Genomic DNA, 22035 nt, shown 5'->3' on the forward strand with positions numbered 1-22035 from the left:
GAAACAGAGCACATTAGATGAGACGAGTATAGTAAGAGCTAGCAGTATTTATTAGTAACACACCAAAACAGTCCAGTAATTGAATCCTATATTCATTATTACTAGTGTTAGCATGGGAAATACACATTGGTGGTGTTTGGTTTCCAAGATAATATAATACCAAGATGTAATCTGGATTGAGTTGTAAGATTATTTTAGTCATAAGTGGTTAGCTATGATTAATTATCCCATGATTATCCATCTAGGATTGAGTTGTGGGATTAAATCTCATGAACCAAACACACTACATATTTAATCTCATGATACAATCTTACAAATCGAACACCCCATTGTGTCACTTTTGTTACATAGTCATGCAATGTATGCTCTATTAAGATTTATTTCTTTTTAGAAATAAAAGAGAATATTCCGACCATATACACAAATATTATTATAGTGGACTTTGTTTCTACCTATGTAGTACTCCCTCCATTCCATAGTAATGGAGACATTTTTTTTCGCCACGAAATTGGAAAATAAAGAGAGAAAAGGTAGAGAGATGAAGAGAGAAAAAAGTAAGAGAGAGTAAAGTAGGTGTGGAAAAATGTGTTGACTTTTACTAAAAAGGGAAATGACTTTATTACTATGTAACGTACCAAAATGACTCTATTACTATTGAACGGAGGGAGCGGTTTTTTTAATTTTCGTCTGTTGTTTTAATATAATGAGTATTGATTCTGGTTTGAATTTTTGATGAAGGTTGATTGATTCTTGGTGAAGAAGAGCAGGCTAATAAAAAATCAATCCCCAACAGCAAACACTATTGACACTATTGTAGTTATTGCATTTCACTAGACAAATTGTAACTGAATTCCTGATTACATATTGTTCATACTAATAAACCAATTCACATAATAAACACAAATATCATAACCAAATTACATATTGTTCATACTACTAAAGAAAAAGAAAATAGAAGAGAGTAAGTGCGGTAATTACCAGTTTGAGTAAGCAATCTTCTTAGTCACAAAATCTCCATGAGCCCACTTTTAATTCCTCAGAACTCTGCTTCAGCACTTGATAGGGCAACGACTTTTTGCTTCTTACTTCTCCAAGTGACCAGGTTGCCTCCAATAAATGTGAAGTATCCGCCGGTTGATTTTCTATCGACTGGATTACTTGCCCAATCACCATCTGTATAGCCATCCACTTCAAGATCCTTCCCTCTTTTTAAGAATATTCCAAAGTTTGATTCCTTTTTTTTCGTGAAGCATTCAAAAAACTTGATGCCACGAGGGATCAAAGTTTGAAAGAGGGAATCCTATTTTGGGGTATAAAGGTTTGCAACATCTACGATGAAAGTCAAGGTGAGGATACTTGTGGAGTTTGGTCATCAGAAACATGATCACGAAGTAATCCGGCATGGGCTACATGAGCTCCTAGTAGTTTACCGGATAAATTAATAAGTCGGGCATTTCCGGCCCACCAAGCAAAACCGGTGGTTTCTTGGTCACGACCAGCTACATATAAAGTTCCATTAAAGAGCGTTTCCACGTGGTAGAACCTCCTCACGGAATATAAGATTTTCATGAGGTTGATCTTGAGCCGCCATCCAAGCACGAATACCTTCGTTTAATAGAATATTTTTGGTATAGAAAGTCTCAAATTCCGGATCTTCCGCTGCACGAATTTCTTGAGAAACGAAGTCATAGGTCTTAAAGATGGTAATCGAGAGAGGCGATAAGTTGAAGAAGATTCATGGTGGCTAGAGTTTGAAGAGAAGAGAAATGTTTTGTAATTTTCTGTTATGAATTGTTTGATGTAGAACATTCCCTTTTATAGGGATATTACAACTCTTAGGAACTCCCACTAATTTATTGTTTGTCTAGATAAATACTACCTATTAAATGCAACAACAATTACCAAGTAGTTGGTACTTGGAATGTGGCTAACTAGCCGTTTTGTCTCTTCATTTGACACTCCCCCTCAAGTTGAGCGACGGTATCTCTGATGTTCAACTTGGACAATACTTCTCTAAAACTCTTCGGATTCACTGCCTTAGTTAGAATATCAACCAACTGTTCTTCTGATGGAACAAACGGGAACTTTATAATTCCTCCTTCCAGTTTTTCTTTAATGAAGTGGCGGTCGACCTCGACATGTTTGGTTCTGTCATGTTGTACTGGATTTTCTGATATGCTGATTGCTGCTTTATTGTCGCAGAATAGCCTACTCTTACGGTTTGGGGAAAAACCGATCTCTGTAAGCAATCTTCTTCGCCACATAATCTCCATGAGCCAACTTTTAATTCCTCGGAACTCTGCTTCAGCACTTGATAGGGCGACGACTTTTTGCTTCTTACTTCTCCAAGTGACCAGGTTGCCTCCAATAAATGTGAAGTATCCGCCGGTTCATTTTCTATCGACTGGATTACTTGCCCAATCAGCATCTGTATAGCCATCCACTTCAAGATCCTTCCCTCTTTTTAAGAATATTCCAAAGTTTGATGTTCCCTTGAGGTACCTCACAATTCGTAAGGCTGCATTCATATGTTCTTCTTGGGGTTGGTGCATGAACTGACTAACAACTCCAACTGCATAAGCAATGTCTGGTCTGGTATGTGAGAGATAAAGCAATTTTCCAATCAGCCTTTGATATTTCTCTCGATCTGCCGACTCAGCTCCTTCAACAATTTTAAGCCCATGGTTTGACACCATTGGTGTGTCGGTCGGTTTGCAGTCTAAAAGGCATGTTTCTGCTAGTAGATTGAGAACATATTTTCTCTGTCTTAGAAATATTCCATGCCTTGATCTCAATACCTCTATTCCCAAGAAATATTTCAGGGGGCCAAGATCTTTCATGTCAAATTCTTTGAACATATTGGTCTTGAGGTTATCGATTTCTTCTGTATCATCTCCTGTGATAATCATATCGTCGACATAGATGATAAGGCAGGTAACCTTATCCCCCTCCTTTTCGTGAAGAGTGTATGATCAGAAAGGCTCTGTTTGAATCCATGTTTGATCATTGCTTGGCAAAACCTTCCAAACCATATCCTCGGGGATTGTTTTAAGCCGTATAAGGTTTTCTTCAGTCTGCACACCTGTCCAGGACCAAACTCGCCATCAAATCCTGGTGGAACTGTCATATAGACTTCCTTATCCTTTTCCAATTCTCCATGGAGAAAGGCATTAGTCACATCCAACTGATGTAGTGACCAATCATTACAAGCTGCATCTGAAAACAATGCTCGGATGGTGTCAAGCTTGGCAACAGGGGAGAAAGTTTCATCGTAGTCAATCCCATAAACTTGAGTGTATCCTTTAGCCACCAATCGTGCCTTGTATCTCTTGATTGATCCATCTGCACGTCTTTTGATGGTGAAAACCCACCTACATCCGACTGGTTTTTTTCCTTCTGGAAGAGTACACTTTTCCCATGTTCTATTCCTGATCAGAGCATCAACCTCCTTCTTTATGGCTTCCCTCCAATGTTTGTGCTTGACTGCTTCTTGGAATGACTGAGGAATTTCTTCTTCTTCATATAGCGCTACCTCGAATGCTCGGGCCATTTCTGTAAGGTGTCCTTGAGCGATGTTTGCCACTGAATATCTTGTTTTCCTCCCTTTCCAGTCCGGAGAGTATCTCTTGGGAGGAATTCCCATTGTACTTCTGTATGGTAGATCATACTGCTTGTTATTGTCGTTTCCACTCCCGGTGTCTCCTTCACGGCTTATCCTGTCAATGTTAGTGATTTCCAATGGAACTGTGTTGGTTTCAGAATTGTTTACCTCGGGATTTTCAGACGAGGTTGATGGTTGGGCGATCTCCTCGACTTCCATGGACTGACTAGTGGATTGCGATAGCTCATTGGTATGACTTTCTTCAACAATTTCTTCTGTGATAGGTTTGGGTCCTTCCCTTGACTCGTCTCCCCCTTGGACAGATTCGTGTTGATGGGTGGTTTAATCTGTTGGGATATACAGCCAATTTAGTGGGTCACTATTTGGACTATGTGTTTGATTCTCCCCTTGACCGTTAGGTTGGCTGTAGTAGTATTCGGTTTCCACAAAGTCACAGTTCATGGTTGTGTACATGTGTTTAGTCACGGGGTCATAACATCGGTACCCTTTCTGATTAACCCCATATCCAAGGAAAACACATTTAACGGCACAAGGAGAGAATTTGGTACGGTCCTGTTTGGGAATGTGGACGAAAACCGTGCAACCAAAGACTTTCGGTTCAAGAGTGAGGTGGGTTGGTTTTTGTATGGCTTCATGGTTGATAAATGTATCGATGGGAGTTTTAAAATTAAGGATACCTATTGGGAGACGGTTCATAAGATACACTGATGTGGCTATAGCTTCTGGCAAAAAATGTGTGGGTATTTTAGATTCGATGAGGAGAGCTCTGGTGATTTCAAGAATGTGCCTATTTTTCCATTCTGCTACCCCATTCTGTTCAGGCGTATGTGCACAAGAAGTTTGGTGAATAAGACCTTTTTCAACAAAGAAAGCTTTCATGTTGGCATTTATGTATTCCCCCCATTGTCAGACCGTAGGACCTGGATATTTTGTTTATACTGAGTTTGGACCATACTGTAAAAATGGGTGAATTTGTCGAAAACCTCAGATTTATGTTTTAAGAAATATACCCAAGTCATACGGGAAAAGTCATCAATAAATAGGAGAAAATATCGGAAGCCCTGACCCCCATGGATTGGGGCAGGACCCCACACATCCGAGTGAATTAGGAAAATGGGGTAGACACACAAGTATTATTAAGCTTAAAAGAGTGACGATGACTTTTGGCTACATGACAAGTTTCACAATCAAGATAGTGCATGCTAGAAGCAATCTTAGGAAACAACATTTTCATATATCCTATAGAAGGATGTCCTAACCGACGATGTAAAAGCCAAGTCTTCTTTGTAGTTGATCCATGAGTCAGTAATGCCGTACTTTGTTGAGCTATCTCGTCCACATAGTACAGTCCACTTCGTTCAGTGCCACGCCCAACTATCGTCCCCGTCTTGGTATCCTGTAATATAAAAAAAACGAGGTTGCATCAGTAACTTGCAATTTAGCTCCTTTGTCACATGACTGACCGATAAAAGCTTATTTGCGAAAGTTGGAACGAGGAGGCAGTTAGAGAGCCGGAGAGTTGGAGAAATATAAATGGTACCCGCCCCCTCTACTCGAGCTAAATCCCCTCCGGCAGTTTGGACATAGGCTTTGGTAGGCTTAGATATGTGGAGGAAATCTGTTGGATCAAAAGAGATTGTATCGGTAGCACCACAGTCAAAAATCCATTGACTATCTTTCTTTGCAATAGTGGTGGATGAGGTAAAGGCTAAGGCTTTAAAAGAGTTGTGGCACGGTATAGTTGGCTGAAAAAGAAGATCATTTGATTTGTTTGGGGTAATTTCGGAGTTTGAAAAAGTGTCGGGGCTGATTTGCAGTTGTTTGGAAATATTGGGGTGATTTTGGTGTTTTATGAAAGTTTTGGGGTATTCCCTGGAGATAGTGAAAGTTTTGGGGTAGTTTTGGATAGGTTTTTAGGAATGGGGTTTAAAACGGGATTTAGAAGAGTGAGGGGAGGGGGTTCCGGATTTAGGAAAGACATGGGGGGTTCTTTTGAATTTGGGATTAAAAAACCCCCCCAACGAGCTAAAACTCGCCGCCTCCACTCCTTCTCTAACCCTAGTTACTGTCGGTTCCACTCCTCATCCATCTCTATGATTTGCCGATTCCTTTTCTGATTTGTCTCCGATCGGTGATGAGATGGGACCGCCGGTGATTTGATTACCTTCTGACCATGCCCTTGCGACCGCGACGGATGTTATCGCCTTGCTCTCATTGTCTCTGTGTTTTGGTGGAATTTGGGTGGCGCCGGTGGTCTGCTCCGGTTGATTGCTGCTAATCCGACGCCGATTCTTGTTTCTTGTGAGTCGCCTATTGGTTTGAGAACTCGTTCATTGGCCGATTCACGCCTAACCATTGCATATGCGTTCCTTACTGTGGGTATTGGATCTTTGTTTAAGATCTCTCTCTTTTTGGCATCATATCTGTCGTCTAGAGCCCATAGAAACTGATATAACCTATGTCTCTGTATGATTTTGTTGTATTTCTCTATTGTTGATGGGGTATCCATAGGGTTCGGATCCCTTTCATCTATAGAGATCCAGAGGCTTTGAAACTTGTTCCACAGACATTCGAGGCTCATGTTTCCTTGCTTCATGTTGTATGCCTGTCTGTGCAGGTCTGAAACTTGAAATGGATCGGCTCCACTTGCGTACGTGATGGCCAGACCCTCCCACAGGTCTCGGGCCGTCGCGTATTGTGATACTTCGTTGATGAGACTGGCTTCAACGTTGTTGATTATCCAGTTAAAGCAGCAGTAATCTCTCTGTTGCCATTTGGGGTAACTGGGATGAGTGGCTGGAGGAGGGTCGGTTACTCCATTTATGTGAGACAACAGACCCTTGCCTCCTATGGCTCGTTCCATAAAGGTTTTCCACAGAGGATAATTATCCCCATTGAGTTTACTTTGGACATGAACCTCCCTCAATGATTCTGGTTGGTTTGAGGGATGAGGTGGTGGTTGTTCTTGAATTTTTGGTGGTATATTAATCTGTTTGAGGAACTTGGCCAATTGGGCAGCGAATTCCTCTGGGAAATTCACCAAAGGTTGGTTGGTGTTTGTAGCTTCTGGGTCAGATTCTGACATGGCTATTTTCTGATTTTTGCAGGTTTAAAAAGGGCCGGGAAAGGTATATCCGGGACGGTGATGAGAATTTTCTAAGTCCCACACCACTACAACCTGCTCTGATACCATCTTAAAGATGGTAATCGAGAGAGGCGATAAGTAGAAGAAGATTCATGGTGGCTAGAGTTTGAAGAGAAGAGAAATGTTTTGTAATTTTCTGTTATGAATTGTTTGATGTAGAACATTCCCTTTTATATGGATATTGCAACTCTTAGGAACTCCCACTAATTTATTGTTTGTCTAGGTAAATACTACCTATTAAATGCAACAACAATTACCAAGTAGTTGGTACTTGGAATGTGGCTAACTAGCCGTTTTGTCTCTTCATTTGACAATAGGCACATAGGTTCAGGGCCAAACCGGCTACTCTAAGAGCACTCATCCATAACCGGTTACTGGTACAAATAACATAAAGAAATGTAGCCAACGTTTATTAGAAAAAGCAACCCCAAGGATTTGGGACCAAAAGTGATTAGCAGTGACCATGGAATAAGTTTCTTCTCCTTGAGTTGGGTTGGCACGGCTGCGTTTAAACGCTTTGAGAGCCCGCTGTCTTTCTTCCCTGGAAGCGTACTTCTTTCCAAGCTTTTCGCACCAATCATTAAACACATCAGCTATAGGTGGCTTAGATATTGGTTTCGTCATGCTGTATTCTCATCATTTCCGCAAAGTTTCCTCTCTCACACTCATATCATAAATTGCAAAAAGTTTTAATTTAATTTTTCATGCCATTTTTATTTTGGGATTTTGGCTCTTTCTTACTTGTATCATTAATTGCAAAAAACTGTTAACTTCTCCCTCCGTCCCCCAAAAATCGACAAAGTTGTATATGACACGGGTTTAATGTGGAATTGATAAAGTAAAAGAGAGATTGAAAAAAGTAAGAGAGAGAAAAAAAAGTAGTGAAAGTAGTGTTAGTGGATTGTGGAGTCCATATTATTAGTGGTGTGTGTTTGTCCAAAACTTTCCTTATTTAGATTTTCTCTAATTTTGGGGGACGACCCAAAATGAAATAATTAGTATATTTTTGGGGACGGAGGGAGAATAATTTAATTTTTTAAAGACTTATATTTTTGAATTTTGGCTCTTTTCTTCCTCGTATTGTTAATTACAATTTACTTTTTATGCCATTTTTATTTTATGATTTTGACACTTTCTTTCACTTAATTGTCAACCTGCCTGTATAATAATATATCTTCACATGAGATAAAAGCATATTCATTTTACATGAACGAAATGTAGGCTGTTTCATCCATACTAAAATAAAAAAAAAATTGAATTAAAATATGAAATCCCCAAGTGAAGAAAAGAAATTATGACTTAGTATAAGAAAGGAAATGTTAAGGAAGTGATAAATAAATATTTTATTTGTAGGGGTTTCGAAGTAGATGGAGAAAAAGAAATTAAATAAATAGAATTTATTGGTCATTTTTACAATTTAGAAAATAAAAAGAAACTAAATATCAAGTGAGCTTAACTTATTTTGTTTTTCATTTTTATACCTACTCAGTTTCTATTATGTTCAATTTTAGACACTCCTAATTTAATTAGTTTTTTTATTCATTTAGATTCAATGTCCCGCGTGCCTAGATGATTGAAAATACTACCATAAAGTATTAATTAATTTTTGAATTAAGATAGTTGTGACATTACTGTGAAGTGATAAACTAATTTTGAAGGAAGGTGCAAAATGGAAAAAATAAGATTATTTTTTATATAAATGGAGTATTAATTTTATAATGAAATGGAGTGTAATACTCTCTCCGTTCCATAAAAATAAGTGCACTTTCCATTTTTGTCCGTCCCATAAAAATATGTGCATTCCATTTTTGGAAAGTTTATCAATTTAATAATGTAGGTCCAACTATCCACTAACTCTACTTTAACTATCATTCTCCTTCTCTCTCTTATTTTACCATGTCCTCTCTTATTTTACCATGTCATTCTCCTCACCTCTTTTACTTTACCAATTTTGTCTTAATTCCCGTGTCATTTCATCTGCCCATATTTTTATAGGATGGAGGGAGTATATGTTTTTCCTTTTATAAGTGAATCAATAATAATTCTCCATTTACCACCGTGATTACTCGAAACTCATATTCATTGGAAGAGAAACGTTATACCAACTATACAATAAGTTATTTTAAGGAGTTTGTCCATATGAAAACAAGCTTATTTTAATGTTATATCAAAGTTACATTAACGACAAAGATTGTTGTTACCATAATTGTTCGACGCCAACTAATTATAAAAAGTATTGTAAGTTTAGCGACAAATAATAAAATACAATTATCACTAACAATAAATATTATTATCACAGATAGTGTTGTTCAACTGCCAATAAACGACAAAAATCGTTGTAAGTTACATAATTATCTATCACCAAATAATGAATTTCGAATTTAATTTCAGAAGTACTATGTGTTTATTAAATATTCGACAAATGTCAACCACCACAAAAGATCATGTCATAATGATTGTGCAACAACTGATAGACGACAAATATAGTTGTCAATTTTACCACGAAAAGTATAAGCTTAGTTTAATTGAAATTGGTATTATTATTTTACCAAATAACGCATACGATACGCTCGGATTTTGCACGGTTTTAAGATCATCTTTTGGTCCGTTTTTAATGTTAAAGTCACATTACATGTCCATTATTTGCATATTTTGTCTATTTTGGTATTTTGACATGTTTTGTAAGAAATGTGCATATTTGTCGAAACGCGAAGTTGGAAATCTGGAGCTGTTCTGCATGTCCAGCGGTCCGCTACAACATTGCCAGCGACCGCTGGCGCCCAACGGCTATTAAGCCAATAGCGGCCTGCTCCGGAAAAGTTGTGCTTGAAATCAAGACACGCCCAACGACCGCGGGAGAATGCGTGGCGACCGCTACTGAGAGTCCAGAGAGTTACGGGATGATGGATGGCGACCGTTGAAACAAGTGCAGCGACCGCCAACCAAAGGTCAGAAGCCTCGGATCAACTCATGGCGACCACTGGCCAAGGTGCAGCGGCCACCGCCAGGAAAAAGCGGCGAGCAAATTTGCCCTACTTTCTTCCCAATATTTACCATATTTTGCAACTCTTTTCCTTATTTGAGAATGGGCGATTTCTCCCCTATAAATAGTCCCCAAAGCTTCATAAAAAAGAAGTTCCTCTCTTTGCAAAATACTTCCAGAGTTCAAAAGTTAGAGTGCTTCATTGTGCAAGGAGTTGAAGAAGGCTTCAAGATCATCAAGGCTACAAGGATTCAACCTTCGGGTTTTATTTGCTTTAGTTCTTATGTTTTCATTGTCTTCTCTTTAATCTATGTTTTTAGTTTATTCTATCATGTGTAACTAAACTCATAAGATTCTAGGGATGTGTTAGTATCTTTTATTGGTTTATACAATTCCAATTCCTATTTAACATCCGTTTGTTCTTACTTTGTTTCTTCCTTAAATTGTTTCTTCCTTAAATTGTTTCATAATACTTCATGTTTGAGTGACACATTCGGTGATGATTTAATATAACTTGCTACATAATCGTGAGAGGAGGTTGGTGAGTTAGATCCACTTAATAGACAATACAATTAACTTCCTTTAAAACGACACTATTAGTTGAGAGTGAGGACTTTTCAAGGGTTTTAGGAGCTTCTAGGAGTTACATATTTAGGATTGATAACCCTAATGTTTGTAATCAACGTTTGCATTGCATGAGCATATGTTAGGTGACTCGTTCTATCAAAGTAAAAACTGTGCTAGGGTGTTGTAGTTGAAATTTGTATAACCATAATTGTGAAAGCACGTCCCTGGAATTCCACTTATCTCTATACTTTTATCTCTGTGAGTTATTCGCAATTAGTAGTTTCTTTGCTTTCAAAGTTATTTGCTTTAAAAAATATTCCAATCTTTCGGTTTTCCAAATAGTAATTGGGTTTTAGTAGAGGTTAGACAATTTGTGTTTGCTTTCCCCGTGATCAATATCGGGTAATGACTTTTAGTTATATTATTCCTACTTTGTATACTTGCAGGTATTTATAGTGCTAATAAAAAGTGCATCAGCATACAACATAAGATTAACAGTTTGTTTTTAACGACAAAGATCGATGTGACAACTACAGTTCAACAACCGACATACGACAAAGAATGTTGTATGCTACATAATAAGATCATTGCCTCTACTATGCAAAGGGAAACATTGACTATGTTTATGAGAGATGATGGTTTTTATCATATGAACATCCAATCCATAGCTTTAAGTCGCAAGTAAAACAACAAGAAATATGTAACCGAAAAAAACAAGAAGAAATAATTAATTTTTCCTGCTAGATTTTGAGCATTAATTGCAATAAAGATTCTTAAGTTACAAATGTATTTATAAATACAGTTTGAAACTACACATATTTCACTCGATCTCTCTCCCTCAAACTGCTCACTTCATTCAAGCAAATGACATCTGAAAATGCATGCATATAGTTATGATATGGGATCCTAAGTCCCTTTAGAAACATCGAAGCGGTGAAGGTCTCTTTCTATAAGCAGAGACATCTAAAAATCAAGCTTCTTTCTTACATAAAAAAAAACTTGGAATTTGATGTGTTCCACTTTTAGTGTCTCATTTTCAGTCCCAACTCTTAATTCGTTGATTTAATTGTTTTTCTTCAATTTAATTTTTTTTGTATAGAGTTTCACCAGAATTTTAAATTTATTTAGCATTTCCAATTACTAGTTAATTAATATGAATAATTAATCTCGAGTTAGTGTATATATTCTTATTATATAATATATGCATTAAATTTCACATTAATTAATTAATATGAATAATTAATTTAACATTAGAAATAATATGGGATTAAAAAAATAAGATCTTTGTCTCTACTATGCAAAGAGAATCATCGACTATGTTTATTGACGGGGTACGAACTAAACCCTAATGGCAAGCCCAATAACAGTGACGGCCCATCAGCCCAGAGCCCAAGAAAGAGTATCTGTTCGGCACCAAAGAGTTCGGCACGACCAAAGAGTTCGGACTCAGCCTACAGCTCGGTAAAAGCCGACCAGTCAAGCTCTCCTCTCAGATCGGCAAGAGCTGATCGGTAAAGTCCAGCAGTTCGGTCTCAGCATTCGACCGAACTAGGAGTTAGTGGACTCATGAAAGGCCTCCACGACCTCCGCTATACCCACGATCTATTTAGTGGTACGAAGCAGTTATTGAGCAGTTATTGCTCACCCACGATCTTGTTAGTGGGGCTGCAAACCACGACCTTAGTTCAATGTATAAATAGAACTTAGATCAGATAGAAAAGGGTTAAGCTCTCTAGAGATAAAACATCATATAGCAAGTCTGTGTTGTAAGCTGTAATCCCAGATCAAGCAATACAATCTTGCCCTCCCTTCTTCCCGTGGACGTAGATTTACTTCAGTAAATCGAACCACGTAAAATCTCTGTGTCGTGATCTGCATTTTCATTCTCTACCAGCATTTACAAACATCAGAAATTCGCGGATTCATCACTGGCGCCGTCTGTGGGAAACAGAGAACAAAATTTGTGATAAAGCGAATTTTTGATCCATTTTTTCCACCCAAAAAATGCATACCAGATCGCAGAGTACCCGTATTCCTGCCCGTGAGAACCAGGAGGAAGCCAATCCATCCCACAGGTCTGGAAAACAGCCTAGGGATAAATCCACCACCAGTTCTCATGGCGAAGGAACAAGCCGCTCCAAAAATCGTCCCACTGAGTCTTCCCAGCAGCCCGATTTGAATGAGGCTGTCAAGCAGTTTTTGGAGGCGAAGCAGGAGGAATTCTTAACCTTCCTGCGAAAAAGCCAAAAGCAGCCGGAGACGAAAACGGCGGATTCTCCTTCTCCCTCCGCACAAGAAAGTCACTACCGCAGTAGTGTCGCATCTCCCAGGAGAAAGAATCCCCGTCCCCCACATGTTCCAGTTCCTCCTCGGTACCGGAATCACAGGAGAACTCAATCTCCTCCATACCGACGAGATATCGGATTCGCCGTGTACGGAGCACTGAAGACTCCGTTCTCGGACGACATCACCCGAACTCCCCTACCACAGAACTACCGAACTCCGTCGATGACTTACGACGGGCTCGTGGACCCTCACGATTTCTTGGGGCGCTATCAATATAACATGGCGAACCAGGGTCTCAACGAGGTCCACATGTGCAAGCTGTTTCCCGAGCTGCTCATCGGGAACGCGAGAAGGTGGTTCGATAGCCTCCCCCAGGGCAGCATCAGATCTTACCGAGATCTAATGGATGCCTTCCACAGGAGGTTCTTTCAGAAAGCGGAAGCCCGAATCACTTCGGCTCAGCTGCTTTCCATTCGTCAAGGTCGCGACGAAAAAATCAGCGACTTTATGACAAGATTCCACAAGGAATGCCTGCAAGTAGACGATCTCAACGATCTGCTTGTCATCTCGGCATTCCAAAATGGAATCCTGCCCGGAGCTCTCTACAGGAAGCTCGTTGAGTGCGGTCCGCAGACAGCTCAGGAAATGTGGGACATTGCGGATCAGTACTCCCGGGCCGATGAGGCAGACCGTCGCAAACGGTCGTTAGACAGCTCATCGTCCCGAGGAGACAGAAGGAAGCCCGATCATAGCGATCAGGGGCATCCTCGCCGGACTCCATTTGAAAGAATTCAAAGGGCTCCGGTGCAAGACAGATTGGGACCTCGTCTCAATCCCGAGAAGTCGCCCGCTCAGTTCGTACCGCTGAACAAGCCGAGAGCGGAAATTTTCGAACTGCACTCTGACCTATTCGAAAAGCCAAAGCGGATGACGAAATCAGCCGCGCGCCGACCACAGGATAGCTACTGCTCCTACCATCAAGACCACGGTCACGATACTGAGGAGTGCAGAAACTTGGCTGCAGGTATCGATGTTCTTGTGAAGGCAGGGACATTGAAAAAATACCGAAGCAAGCAGCCAAAGAAGAATAAAAAGCAGAGTGGTGCGAACTGCGCTCCTCAGGATCCGAAAAGGCAGCCGGATCCCGAAGACGATGACGAGCCGCAATATGATGGAGTAATCCAGACTATTGACGCGCTCCCTGCCGGGAAGACCAAGTCGTCCCTAAAGTCAGAACGCAGAGGCTCCAATCGAGAGGAGCCAACGCATAAAAGGCTGAAGCAGGACGAAGTGATTACGTTCTCGGCTGCTGATCCCGTCCCGGCCATCTCTCCTCACCAAGACGCCATTGTCATCCAAGCCGGAGTGGCAAACAAACTGATCCACAGGGTGTTTGTGGATACAGGAGCGTCGGTTAGCATTCTTTTTAAGGAGTGCTTCGACAAACTAGAAGTGGACCCAGCTCGGCTCAGTCCGGCTCCGCTTCCCCTGAAGAGCTTCACCCAGGAGGACACCCGCCCTGAAGGTATTATCAGCCTTCCGATCACGGTGGGGAAAGCGCCTACTAGCTCCAGTACGATGATTGAGTTTTTCGTGGTGAAAGCTCGGTCCCCGTACAACGTCATCCTGGGAAGAGACTGGCTCAACACAGTTCGGGCCGTTTGCTCCACCTATCACCTCACCATCAAGATCCCTACTAAAGGAGGGATAGCGGTCATCCGAGGTGACCAAAAGAGAGCAAAGGAATGTCTGCAAATTGCGCTTAGAAGTGCCGAGCAGTCAGATCGGCACCACCAAGCATAGCAATCACAGCAGCCGGAGTCAGAGGCGATGACCGAAGTCATACCGGAGCCGAACTCGATGACAGTTCAGCTGTACGAAGACGATCCATCCAGAACGGTTAAGATCGGCTTCGCGGGAACGCCCCTACTTCGGGAAAAAACCATCCAGCTCCTCAAGGAGTATAAAGACGTCTTTGCATGGTCTCCGTTGGACATGACCGGAGTGCCCCCCGAGGTAATCACTCATCGGTTAAATATTGATCCTTCAGTCCGGCCGATAAAACAGAAGCAAAGACTCTTTGCGGCAGAACGAAGTCAAGTCATCCATGACGAAGTCCGTCAAATATTGAAGGCGGATGTGTTATTCGAAGTGAAGTATCCTTCGTGGGTGGCCAATCCTGTCATGATCAAGAAAAAGGAAGGAGGATGGCGGATGTGCATAGATTTCACCGATCTAAATAAGCACTGTCCCAAAGATTGCTATCCCCTTCCGAACATAGATAAAAAAGTAGAAGCTTTGATAGGCTTTGAAATTTTTTGTTTTCTTGATCTGTACAAAGGATACCATCAAGTTTTAATGGATGAGATTGACGCTTCAAAAACGGCCTTCATTACTGATTTCGGCATTTTCGCTTATAAAAAGATGCCATTCGGTTTAAAGAATGCCGGAGCCACTTATCAAAGGATGGTAGACAAGCTTTTTCGGCACCTGATTGGAAAGGAGGTCGAAGTGTATGTTGACGATATAGTCGTCAAAAGCAAAAGCACTTCGGAGTACGAGCACAACCTCAAGTCCACTCTCGACGTGCTCAAGAAAGCCAACCTCAAACTTAATCCCCAAAAGTGTACCTTTTTGGTAGATTCGGGAAAGTTTCTGGGTTGTTGGGTTTCAAAGGACGGACTCAAGGCAAACCCCTCAAAAGTTCAAATCGTTCAGAACATGGCAATGCCGAAGTCCATACATGACGTGCAAAGGCTAACCGGATGTCTAGCCGCACTGAATCGATTCCTTTCCCAAGCAGCCGAAAAGCAACTGCCGTTCTTCAAGGTGTTGAAAAAGGCACCAAAGTTCGAGTGGGGAGCCGAGCAGAAAAAGGCCTTTGACGAGCTCAAAAGTTATCTAGCCGAGCTTCCTATTCTCTCTGCTCCAACCGAAGCCGAAGTAATATTCTTATACTTAGCGGCATCGGATCAAACCATCAGCGCGGTGCTTGTACGAGAAGAAGGCCTAAAGCAGCTTCCCATCTATTTTACAAGCCGAGCTTTAAGAGGTCCAGAAACCAGGTATCAACCACTGGAAAAGATTGCTCTGGCATTAGTAAATGCAGCAAGGAGACTGCGGCCATACTTCTATGCTCACAAGGTATGCGTCTTAACTGATCTGCCACTTCGGCAAGTGTTGACCAAACCAGAAGCATCAGGCAGAATCGCCAAGTGGGCTATAGAGTTGGGAGAGCACACAATTGAATATCTACCTCGGAAAGCCATCAAGGGACAAGCCTTGGCAGATTTCCTTGCAGAAGCGAAGTTCGATCAAGCAATTCCTGTTATTGCCGAACAGAAGAATTCTGCCAGTGCCGAACTAGCACAGCCCTTGGAATCCGAAGTAGAACCGCCGGACTGCTGGAGCGGGTTCGTAGATGGAGCTTCGAACAAGATGGGAAGTGGAGCTGGTATTTTACTTGTCGCTCCCGACGGACACGAGGTAGCCTACTCACTTCGGTTCCTATTCCCCACTACTAATAATGAAGCCGAGTACGAAGCCCTCCTGGCCGGACTCCAGTTAGCGCAAAGTCTGCTCGTCAAATCTCTCAAAGTCCATTGTGATTCACAAGTCATAGTAAATCACATGTTGGGTACAAGTGAAGCCCGTGACGAGAGAATGAAGAAGTATTTGGACAAAGCGCAAAGCATCAGCCGAAGTTTCTCCTATTTTCGGATAATCCGTATTCCCAGAGCGGAAAATAGCCGAGCAGATACCTTAAGTAAGTTGGCCTCAGATCCGAGCTCAAAGGCGGAAGAATTAATGCATCGAAGCATTGATGAAGCCGAGGTACATTCAGTATCCAGCTCGCCGAACTGGATGACGCCGATCTTGCAGTATCTGGATCAAGGACAATTGCCCGAGGATAAGAGAGAAGCTCGGAAGATCACGTGCCGAGCACTTCGGTACGAACTTCATGAAGGAGTCCTCTTTAGAAAGTCTTACCTCCAGCCGTTATTGCGGTGCGTAGGACCAGAAGAGACGGACTACATCCTCAGAGAAGTTCATGAAGGATCGTGCGGTAGCCACATCGGAGCCAGAGCTTTAGCTAAAAAAGTTCTGAGATGGGGATATTATTGGCCAACCATGGTACAAGAGGCAGTGCAGCTCGTCAAGAAGTGTACGAAGTGCCAAATTCATGCAAATGTCCCAAGGATGCCGCAGACCGATCTATACACTATGCAAAGCCCTTGGCCTTTCATGCAATGGGGCATAGACATAGTGGGACCACTTCCTCAAGCTCCTCGGCAAATGAAATTCCTTATCGTTGCCGTGGACTACTTCACGAAGTGGGTGGAGGCGGAACCATTAGCTACGATAACGAGCTCAAAGGCATTGGACTTCGTCTGGAAGAACATAGTGTGCCGATTTGGCATACCCCACATCCTCATCTCGGATAATGGGACTCAGTTCACCGACAAGACGTTCAAGAATTGGTGCCAAGAGCTGAACATTCAACAGCGGTTCACTTCGGTCTCCCATCCCCAAGCAAACGGACAAACGGAAGTAACGAACCGGATTCTGGTGAAAGGGTTAAAAGCTCGGTTAGAACAAGCCAAAGGACAATGGGTAGAAAATCTCCCTCAAGTCCTATGGTCCTACCGAACTACACCCAAGACCTCCAACGGTGAAACTCCGTATAGTCTGGTGTATGGCACTGAAGCCGTAATTCCGGTGGAGATCGGCGTACCCAGTCCCCGAACTCTAAATTTCTCCTCAGAAATGAATGACGACGGACTGCGAGCAGAACTAGATCTCGCCGAAGAAAGAAGAGAATTGGCGTGCATAAAAGCAGCCAAGTATAAGGAGCAAGTAGCCCGGTATTATAACCAAAGGGTGAAAAAGCTTCAATTTCAAGTGGGAGATCTCGTCTTGAGAAACAACGAAGTAAGCCGAGCAGAAAAGCTGGGCAAACTCGAACCCACATGGGAGGGTCCATATCGGGTGTCAGAAGTCCTCGGCAAAGGGTCTTATAAATTGACTCACATGTCAGGAGAACAAGTACCCCGAACATGGCACGTCTCCAACCTCAAGAAGTTCCACTTGTAAGAGACAAAGGTCCGGTCAGTCCGTCTCGTGTCTAGTTCGGTCATAGGGGTATATGTTTTTATTTGTTTGTTTTTTACTTATACCTTTTACTTGTCGTTTTATAAAAAGTTTAAAGTTTTTTTCTTTCATCTTTTTCATTTTTTCTCTATGTGTTTTGTCTCTATGTGCTTGTCGTCTCTTACAAATGGTACCAAGGTATATCGTTCTTTAAAGACTGATCCCCTTTTTAGATCGATTATTAAAGACTATTGTGAGTCCAAGCTTCTAAGGAGGATATAAGACCACAATTCAGCTTAACAAGCAGTCCGTCTGAAACGAACTGCAATAAGCCAACGATTGTGAGTCCAAGCTTCCAAAGAGGATACAAGACCGCAATTCAGCTTAACAAGCACTTCGTCTGAAACGAACTGCAATAAGCCAACGATTGTGAGTCCAAGCTTCTCAGGAAGATACAAGACCACAATTCGGCTTAAGAAATAAGCACTTCGTCTGAAACGAACTGCAATAAGGGAAAGTCCGATCCACGCGATAAACCTCGCCGAATTAGGACGACCAAGTTCGGTCAAAGAAGTTTACCTCATAAGACCGGGGACGACCACGTCTAGTCAAAGAGGTTTACTGCATAAGACCACTTCGGTTAACTGGGAAAGTCCGATCCACGCGATAAAACTCGCCGAATTAGGACAAGGGAAAGTTCGATCCCGGCGACAAAAATTGCCAAATTAGAACACAAACCAAGTTCGGTCAAAGATGTTTATTTCATCAGACCAAAGACGAGTCCGGTCAAAGATGTTTATTTCATCAGACCAAAGACGAGTCCGGTCAAAGATGTTTATTTCATCAGACCAAAGACGAGTCCGGTCAAAGATGTTTATTTCATCAGACCAAGGACCAAGTCCGGTCAAAGAAGTTTACTTCGTAAGACCAAGGACCAAGTCCGGTCAAAGAAGTTTACTTCATAAGACCGAGGACAAGTACGATGAAATTTTTTCGCTAAGCTGTAAATACAGTGTTAGAAGCGAAAACAAAATTTCATTTTTCAAATCTTGTTCGGCATACAACTCCGCTACCCTACAAAATGGCGTTACGCTATTACAAAGGACTATTCTACTGTCCAGGGTTGCTGAAGTTAAGCCACCTATCTGCAAAATCCTCTGGAAGCCGAGTTCGGTTGTTCCGAGCAGATGAAGAATAAGCAGGTCGACGAGATGCTATCCTCGACCCAACGCCTCTTCCCAGAGCCCGAGAAGTCCTAACACCTCGGCGATGAAGAGTCTCTGCAATAAGCATCTGCTGATCTTGCTCGCTCATAGTCACAACTCCTCGGCGACTTTCAGTCCGTCCCTGTCTTGACGATTCCGGTTGCTCCTGAGCCCGTTCTCGTCTTGACGTTTCCGGCTGTTCCAGAGTTCGTTGTTGAATGGGAGTAGGATTTTGAACAAGGGAACCAGAGGTTTGATCTGGAGTGCGAGCATCTGTTGGCACAATATGCCGAAGGAATCTTTCTATGGAGGGGCGCCGAGAAAGAACAATGTTGTACCGAGAAGCCCAACGCCGCAGTGATTTCACAACTTGTTGGCAAGCCGAGCTCTCCAGCGCATTGTTCCTCTGGAGTACATGATATTCCTCCCACAGTTCGTCAACTCGACTCTGAACGTCTGATATGGTCACTCCCCCGCGCACACGGATGTAATCCTCGTACGCAGTCCTCTCAGCAATGGTCGTATTCAGCTCGGCCTCCAGATCCTTCTTATCGGACTCTAAGTCCTTAGTATCGGCCTCCAGCTTCACTAAACGAGCCAGAAGCTCGTCATTCTTCGTCTGATCGGCTATAGCTCTTTTCTCAGCTTCGTCTAAAGCCGAAGAGTACAGCCGTTTCCAGTGAAGTATCTCCATCTCCTTGAGTACAAAGCAGCTATATTAGTTCGGCAGCTGTACCGAGCAGATAGTAAAATACAACAGGAATAAAGGCGAGTACGAAAAGCTATACGAAGACAAGTGTAGAGAATTTTTCATTCACAAGGAAAATTTTTTTACACTAGGAGGGCTTCAAGGCCATTTTACAAGGAAGAAACTAGACTAAGAGAAGGGAGACGAAATCATACTCCGCCAGCTTCGTCTCCGGCTCCTTGGTCTGGTTCAGCTTCTTTCTCCTGAACTACCTCAGCCTCGGCCTCGCCTCCTGCCGGCCTCGCCTCCGCCTCCTGATCGGCCTCCTTCTCCGGATGCCCGGCCCGCTCGACTTCGGCCTCCAGCTCCGGCGGCTCGGCCTCACCCTCTCCGTTGTAAGTCGAAGCGGGTGAAACGGGTCCCACGGAGGCAAAGATAGCCTCCAGGTTCTCGTCCCGATCAGCTCGGCAACTCCGGACTCGGTCTGCAGAAAGCAGGACCGAAGATGAAGCGAGCTCCTCAAGGAGCGGCAGATTCTGAAGCCGAGCTGCTATCTCTCGGCTGTACAGAGGCAGCACGACGTCGGCCCCCTGCTCGCCCTTATCGGTAATTAGCCTTACCAGACTACCGACAAAGGCCGAGAACTGGCTGCTCAAAAAGAGTTTCTCCGTGTAAACACGGAGAGCCTCCCCTTGGGCAACCACGGCAGCAGCATCCCTCCGTTTCGTCTGCTCTCGCTGGATGACGAGCTGGTTTTTGGCAAACTGAGCTTCATCCTGGGCCGAAATCCTAGCAGCTCTGGCCTTCTCAAAGTTAGCCTCAGCCTGTTCGGCCCGATGACAAGCAGCCGCCAACTTCCTCTGCATCTCAGCATAGTCATTGGACGCTTTGGAGAGTTCGACGGCGACGAGCTTGGAGAGCATATCGTTCCTCTGAAAATGGATAAAGAAAAAAGTCAACAAAGGGGCCACAAAAATACAGGAAAAAAGCAAGGCCAGAAAATCAAGAAGAGAATTCACCTCGGCGAAGTCCGTGGGCCATAAAAACGGCTCACAGATATGTTCCGAAGGAGGCGCCAAGACCATGTCTTTCTCTGGCACTCTCGGGGGCTTCTGGGCCTTCCCCTTCCCCTTTGCCGAAGTCGACTCCGGCTTCTTCGGATCCGAAGAGGTTTTTTGCCTTTTCGGAGTCCTCTCGGCATCAGACGCCGAGCTGGTGGTTTTCGGCCTCTCCGGCTCCTGGGACTCCGAAGATTTGCGGCTAGCCTTACTCAGCATGTACACTGCCAAAAAGCAAGGAAACAAGGTTAGTTTTCGCTGCTAAAGCAGTAAAGCATAAAAAAGAAATCCTCACCCTCAGTTTCTTCGTCCGAAGACGAGATATTGAACACGAGGTCGCCCTTGACGAGCTCAGTTTCCGAGTATTGTTTCCTAATCATAGGAATCTTATTGAGCTCGCCTTCGAGCTCGGCCAACGGTTCTAACCGAGGATGAGGAATCACGGACTTCGGCCCTCTCCAGGGAAAGCCCGGAGCCGCTGTCCTATTATAAAAAAAGAAGCGGTTTTGCCATTTCGGCCACTTGGTTTTGCAGAATGCCCTAAAAGGCTGTAAGGGGATCAAGTAAAACCAAGATCCTTTCCTTTTAAATTGGAAAAAATTAAGGATTGCCCGCAGAGACAGATCCTTATCTAGCCTACGGAGTTCGGCAGCAAAAGCCGACAAGTGCCTCCAAGAATTCGGAGTCACCTGACCTAAAGGGAGTTGAAAAAAATCAAGAAGCTCTACAAAAGGTGGGGGAAGAGGGAAACGAAGCCCGCATTCTAAGCAGGCTTCGTAAACGGTGGCATAACCCTCCGGCGGGTCGTTAGCCCTATGATCATCGTCGGGAACCACCGCCTTCCCCCCGGGAAGAAGATATTTTTCGTGTAGAGATATCACGGTGTCCTTACTCAAGACGCTGTGAAAGTATTCTACAGTCTTCTCTCCGGACTCTTTCCGGCTAGAAGACCCCTTGCCCCCTCTCCTACCGCTACCCGACTCCGAAGAAGAAGAAGAAGACATTTTTCTTACTTTTTGAAGGTGAAGAAAGTCTGAAGAAGCTCTTGAAAGCGGAAGAAAATTTCTCGAGAAAGAGAGAGTACAGAAGACGCAACAGCAAAGGTGTTCAAATGAGGAAGAAAGAGCATATTTATCAGATTCGGGAAAGATTTCGAGATCGTTGCGCCGTTTCGAATCCCACCTTTTCAGGATTCAACGGCCGGATTTTACTGTCGCATTTAATGCAGGCACGCGCAAGGCACGTCCCCTGACGTCAGCCTCCCCCTTACCATTATCCAGAATGCCGAAGTGACTCACCTCGCCGAAGTGACTCACTTCGCTTTTCGGGGGGGGTAGTGATGGGGTACGAACTAAACCCTAATGGCAAGCCCAATAACAGTGACGGCCCA

The sequence above is a fragment of the Salvia splendens genome, chromosome 18 (genome assembly GCF_004379255.2).
Source record: "Salvia splendens isolate huo1 chromosome 18, SspV2, whole genome shotgun sequence".
Taxonomy (NCBI): Eukaryota; Viridiplantae; Streptophyta; class Magnoliopsida; order Lamiales; family Lamiaceae; genus Salvia; species Salvia splendens.